A 6,000-nucleotide genomic window follows, 5' to 3' on the forward strand; every position below is an offset into this window, starting at 1 on the left:
TATAGTCGTCATTTTTGGTATGAATTGATTGGGTGTGTTGGGCTGTTGTAATCTAAATATTACATGGATTTCGACTTGCATCCACTGTAGGAGGTAATTATATTGTGTTCCTACAGGCGCTTAAGGTTATCTTAGCATTGGTTAAGTTAAATGGATGAACTAGACATGAACTAGTGTATAAAGTTGCTAATTAAGAATAATTGGAGTTGTGGATCATTTTCTTTGTTATGGATATATGGTATAAGTCTGGAATTATTGATGAACGACTTCATTATCATGTTAATGATACTATTAAGTTAAAGTAAAAAGTCTATAAGGGATGATATGGGGTATACGAATTCTAATTGGAGTTTGTCGCTCGTCGTAAAATAGTTATGACTTGTTGTTGTTTTATGGTGTCTTGTTATTGATAATTATGTATTGCTGGATTTCTCTGGTAATTGTTGTTGGTATATGGCATTGTAGGAGGCTCTTGTTTTAGGGGAAATGCTGCCCGAATTTATATAAACGAACTACAAGTTTAAGTTGCAGACTTAGCCTTTATTCAACACTGATTTTGAATCTCCTTATGCAATGGTAGATTGAGTTAAGTTGTTTGAAGAGTAGCTTGGGAGGTATTAAGGACCCACCATGGTTAAGGTATGTTAAGGCACTTCCCTTTTTCTTTTGGCATGATCTAAAGTGAAATGAATACGCTATTTCATAACAGATCTACTCCTAGAAACTAAGGTTGCCCATGTTGTTCTTTCCTTATAAAGTTATTCTAAGAAAGTATGTATGATCCTTGAATCTTATAGAAGCTCATATTGATGGTATGATGTCCATAATGTTAATCGAAGGTGCAACGACCTTAAGTCACTCCAAAAGGTTTAGAACGTAATTCCATGAGTTGAGTATGCATTATATATAGTATCTATTTTACTCTACCGAGCCGCACTATAGTAGGCCGAGTAAGACACCTATTGTGCAACCACTGATCAGTTGGATTTACTGAGCTTCACGTGGCCGGGTACGATTCTACCAAGCCTTATGATGGCCGGGTACGTTTTTACCGAGTCCTCTTTGAGGCCGGGTACGATATGATGATGATGAAGATGCCTACAGACGCGTATGTTTTTAAAATTTTATGTATATATATGTATTATGCATTTCATGTCAGTAGCCCACAGAGGCACGCAGATGTTACATGTTGTATCTCCTCTATCTCTCTTTATATTACTATTCTTGTTTATGTTTTCCTACCTTACATACTCAGTACTTTATTTGTACTGACGTCCCTTTTGCCTGGAGACGCTGCGTTTTATGCCCGCAGGTCCCAATTGATAGGTTGACATTCCTCCTAGTAGGCTATCAGCTCAGTGGAGGTGTTGGTGCACTCCACTTGCTCCGGAGTTGCCTATTTAGTTAGTATGCTTTGGATATGTATTGATTGATATGGTGGGGCCCTGTCCCGACCTTTATGATTATATGTACTCTTAGAGGCTTGCAGACAGATGTCAGGTTTAGGGATACTTGTATGGCCTTGTTGGCCTATGTGTTGGGTTTACAAATGGTCATGTCGGTCTTATAGGCCCGTATGTCACATGTATAAATTTGTATATCATGTTGGGTCGTCATATGTTGAGTATTCCCTTATGTTTTATTCTTGTTATCTCATGACGGGTTTCTGGCTTATTTACTCAAGATAGTATAATAAGAAAGATATTTTATGTTGGTACTCGGTTGAGTAAGGTACCGGGTGCCCATCGCGGCCCTTTGGTTTGGGTTGTGACAGAAGTGGTATTAGAGCAGTTTTGTCGTAGGGAGTCTATAAGCCCCGTCTAGTAGAGTCTTGTTTATGGGTGTGTTGTGCACCACACTTATAAGCAGGAGGCTACATGGCATTTAGGACCGCCACTCTTTTTCTTATTCTAGATCATGTTGTAGAGCTCAATTGTAAGAATTCAAACTTCTAAAATCTATTGTGTTCATAATACAACGATACCTCATCCAAACAGACAGTTGGTATGAGATTGAATGTGGTTGTGGAAGAGTTGAGTCAGAGGAATTCGATTTTGCATCATGCTTATGATGAGCAAATGTGGGGTCTTCACTAGATCATGTGTGTACTATGATGTGTAAGATTCTTGATAAGGATCCCTAAGACAAGAATATATATTCACTCGTATGGTAAAAAGGAATAAGAGAATCGGAAAGTAGACACAAGTTTCAGCAAGTAAAACAAGCAAGATGAAGAAGGGTACGAGGTACCTAGTTAATGAAGATTATCAGTATTTACAATTCAGGCAGAGAAATGTAAGTATTGGTGTCACCTTCAATATTATGGAGATATATACAATTGACCACACCCATCTCAGTTATGCCCTATTGGAACTAACAAATATAGTTTAAGAGAAGAATGTGATATCAAGATTCAGTTTGGGTTTGAGTAACCCAAAAATTGTGGATGGATTGTTATCATTAACTAATGTTTCCGAAAGATGGTGCAAATGTGGTAATAAATCTCCTTGTGAGATACCTAAATGGTGAACTCTAGAGTAGTACAATCAAATATAAATACTGGAATATTCAGAAATTTCAGAAGATAGGCAGTGGGATCCTAGAAGGGACAAATATTTACCTTAGTATGACTCTAGCCCCGAGTAAAAAAAAGGAGAATGTTAGGCATTCCAAAGAGCCAGTGAGATAAAGCTAGGGGAGCAAAAAGGGAAAGAAATTTTTGTTGGAATTTTCAGAATAAAGTGATAGACAAAAAGTATTATCCGGAGAATAAGAGGAGAGTAAATGAAGCATCATGAGTAAGATGTGATATATGGGTGATAACAGTAAATCAAAATATGACACGATGATAGAGTCTATAGTCAAGTGAAGGAAAATACAAGAGGTGATAGGCCTTGAGGCAATAAAAGAGTATAAACCATAAAGTCATATCCTTATTTCGAGAAATGAGTTGGTGACTTCAGCGTGATTACAAGGAGGAAAGGTTAGACCCCAGAGTAATAAAAATCAGTATGAGCTGGTGAACAAGATAAACTAAACATGAATTAGGGACTGAAGGATTTTATAATGGTTGATATCATGAGAATTTCATAGATAACATTCCGACAATAATAGAATGGACAACAAAATAATAACCTTTAAGGTTCATTCAGGAAGATGCTTCCCAAAGCAAGCACGTGGAGCAGAGTTAAGCTTAAGGGAGTAAGTGTGCCAGTTACACTAAGTGTCACCCTTGTGCGTAATAAATTCAATTATCCCCGAAATAGAGAGGTTACCGCAAGGCGAGTAAGATGTTAGTGAAGATGTGAAAAAAATGACAAAATGAAGAGGTAACTATGGAATAGTAAATGAGGAATGCAGCAAAAGGGTGAAAGGAATGAGATTGCATCTATCCAGATCCTATAGATATGATATGACTCCAGAACATTATGCAAGCATGATGCCGGAGAGAAGCGGTAAGGGTTGCACACCCGATGATATTGATAAATAAGTACAAATGAACACTTGATAAATAAGGAGCCAGTGTGAGAGGTAACTTAAGACAAAGTAATTAACTAAAGAGAGATTACACGGAATATAGATATGAGAATGGACCAACGAGTAGTTTGTAGTTGATTTAGGAAGAGCCAAGTTATGGCTATACAAGAGGTTATAAGCAAATCAGCAGATCATGCAAGATAAACGTAGTGAATCCTAATCTAGCAAATTCAGTTTCGCAGATATGATGTCGTAACCTTGAGAAATGTTCAGATAGGAGTTGGAGTATTTAAAGGTATTGTATAAGTGTTACGGAAATAATGGAGAGTTCCACTAAGGAGACAATCAAAATCTGAGTTTAGAATTAACACAACGAGTACAAGGGCACAGAGGTATCTAACTAAGGATGTTTGTAGGCGAGTAAGAACATCGAAAATTCCTTCGGGTATACAGTATAACAAGATTGTAACTTTACAAGATCCAGAAGGTATCCTTAAGTACTACAAAGAAAGACTAGCTGAGGAAATAAGGAAGAAGGCGCCAAATTAAGCATAACGATATAAAGAAGAAATGGTCTTGTAATAACAGTCTCACTACAATATGGTATACACTCCATAAGAAAGTGGCGCCTATAGTGGCTAATGAATGGAAAAAAAAATCAAAGGTGATGTTTGAGATCATATGAGGTACAAGAAATTATAGTATTCGTAGGCAATAAGACAAGCCAAGTATTCATGCAACAAGTGGCAGAATGACCGGATTTGTAATTGCTTACATTTAACGAATGCAGAGAAGGCACGAAAGGAATTATTCAATCAATAACCCAGAGTTAGTTACGCAGTGAATGCACTTAATATTTCAGAGTTATATCCATGCATCATATATGTTGGCCTTCATACAGGTATAAAAGGCTCCTGTATAAGTTAACAGAAAGAATTAAGTCCACGTCACCTATAAAGGCTTGAATTGTTAGAAGATTATATCATGGATACTACATAGAGTCCATGAAAGGCTAATGTAATAGCTAATACCCTAAGCTGAAGATTGGAAGATAGCCTAAGCTTAATTAAAGGCTGAGAAGGAAGAGGAAGCTCAAAAGTTACATCATGAGTCCGATTGTTAGACCCAGATGATTATAGAAATCATGACTCAAACCATATCAGGAGCACTTTTAATAGTAGAGGTATAAGAGAGATAGTACAACAATCATATTCTATAAAATCTCCACAATAAAGCAATTAGAAGAGTACTAGCCTCATAAGACGTTAATACGAAGCTCCCACCAGATTGTGTATGCACCAGGGTTGCAAGTATTATAGTAGAGCTTTAAGGTATGGATGTGAATTCCATCAATGTAGAAGGGAGGTTAATCAATCGTTAGAAGATACAGTGCGAGATTTAAAGGTAAGTATGGTAAATGTAAGTGAGAAGGTGACAATAATAGTCAAGGTCTCATGATTAAACCAGTCAAAACAAGAGAGCTGATGCTTTCCATGAGCTATAGAAAGCTCGATACACTTTGAATGAACTCAGAGGAGTCTAAGAATAGGAGCAATTAGAAGAGATGGAATACTGCCCTGGTAGTAGAATAAGGGTGTAATTGTGATAGTTAAGAGAATGACGTTTGGGACTTCGATTGAGTAATGATTTAAAGAAAAGAGATTTCATGGATGGCACGGTATTAGAATGCCCCCGTAAGATGAATACGTTGGGTTGTTATGAAAATGCAATTATTGAAGTATAGTATCGTCCCTAGGTGCATCAAGAAAATCACTTCAGATGTTCCCCGATGAGACGTGAGCCTTAGTGACAATATATTACATCCAAGGCGATGGTTGGAGTTAGTGAAAGACTATGATGTTTATATTTTATATCATCCAGGGAAGGCGAATGTAGTAGTCAACACCCTCAATCGTAGATCTATATGTAGCATATCATATTTACAGGCATAGAAGAGTGAGCTAGCTTGTGAGATTTATCTGCTAGCTAATCTTGGAATTCGATTACTAGATGCAGGCGGTACCAGAGTTACTACTTAGGACATGGAAACCTCCTCTTTAGTAACTAAAGTGAAGGAATTCCAGTGTGAAGATCATATGCTAGATCATTATAGAGATACAACCCCTCAAAAGGAGAAACACTATTTGAGATTACAAGAGATAGAGTCCTCGGATATCGAGGTCGATTATATGTTTCTAATGTGGCAGGGTGAGATGGAGTCCTCAGATATTAAGTTCAATTATATGTTCCTAATGTGGCAGGGTTACACCGTCAGGTTATGGGACAAGCAATGAGAAAGTAACATAGAGTTGTGTAGCACACCTTGGTAATAATACCAAGGCTATAAAATGAAATATAGCAATAGTCGTACATTCAGCATAGTACCAAGCGAAGAGCTTAAGTATACCTATATATGCCCAGAGGGACATCTTGTCATAGTTTTATATATGTATTCACAAAGTGAAGCCAAGAGATTGGCAAAAAGCTGGAGGAAAAAGGAGAGAAGAGTCGTGCATAAAAGGA

Source organism: Nicotiana sylvestris, chromosome 7 (assembly GCF_000393655.2).
Source record: "Nicotiana sylvestris chromosome 7, ASM39365v2, whole genome shotgun sequence".
Lineage (NCBI taxonomy): Eukaryota > Viridiplantae > Streptophyta > Magnoliopsida > Solanales > Solanaceae > Nicotiana > Nicotiana sylvestris.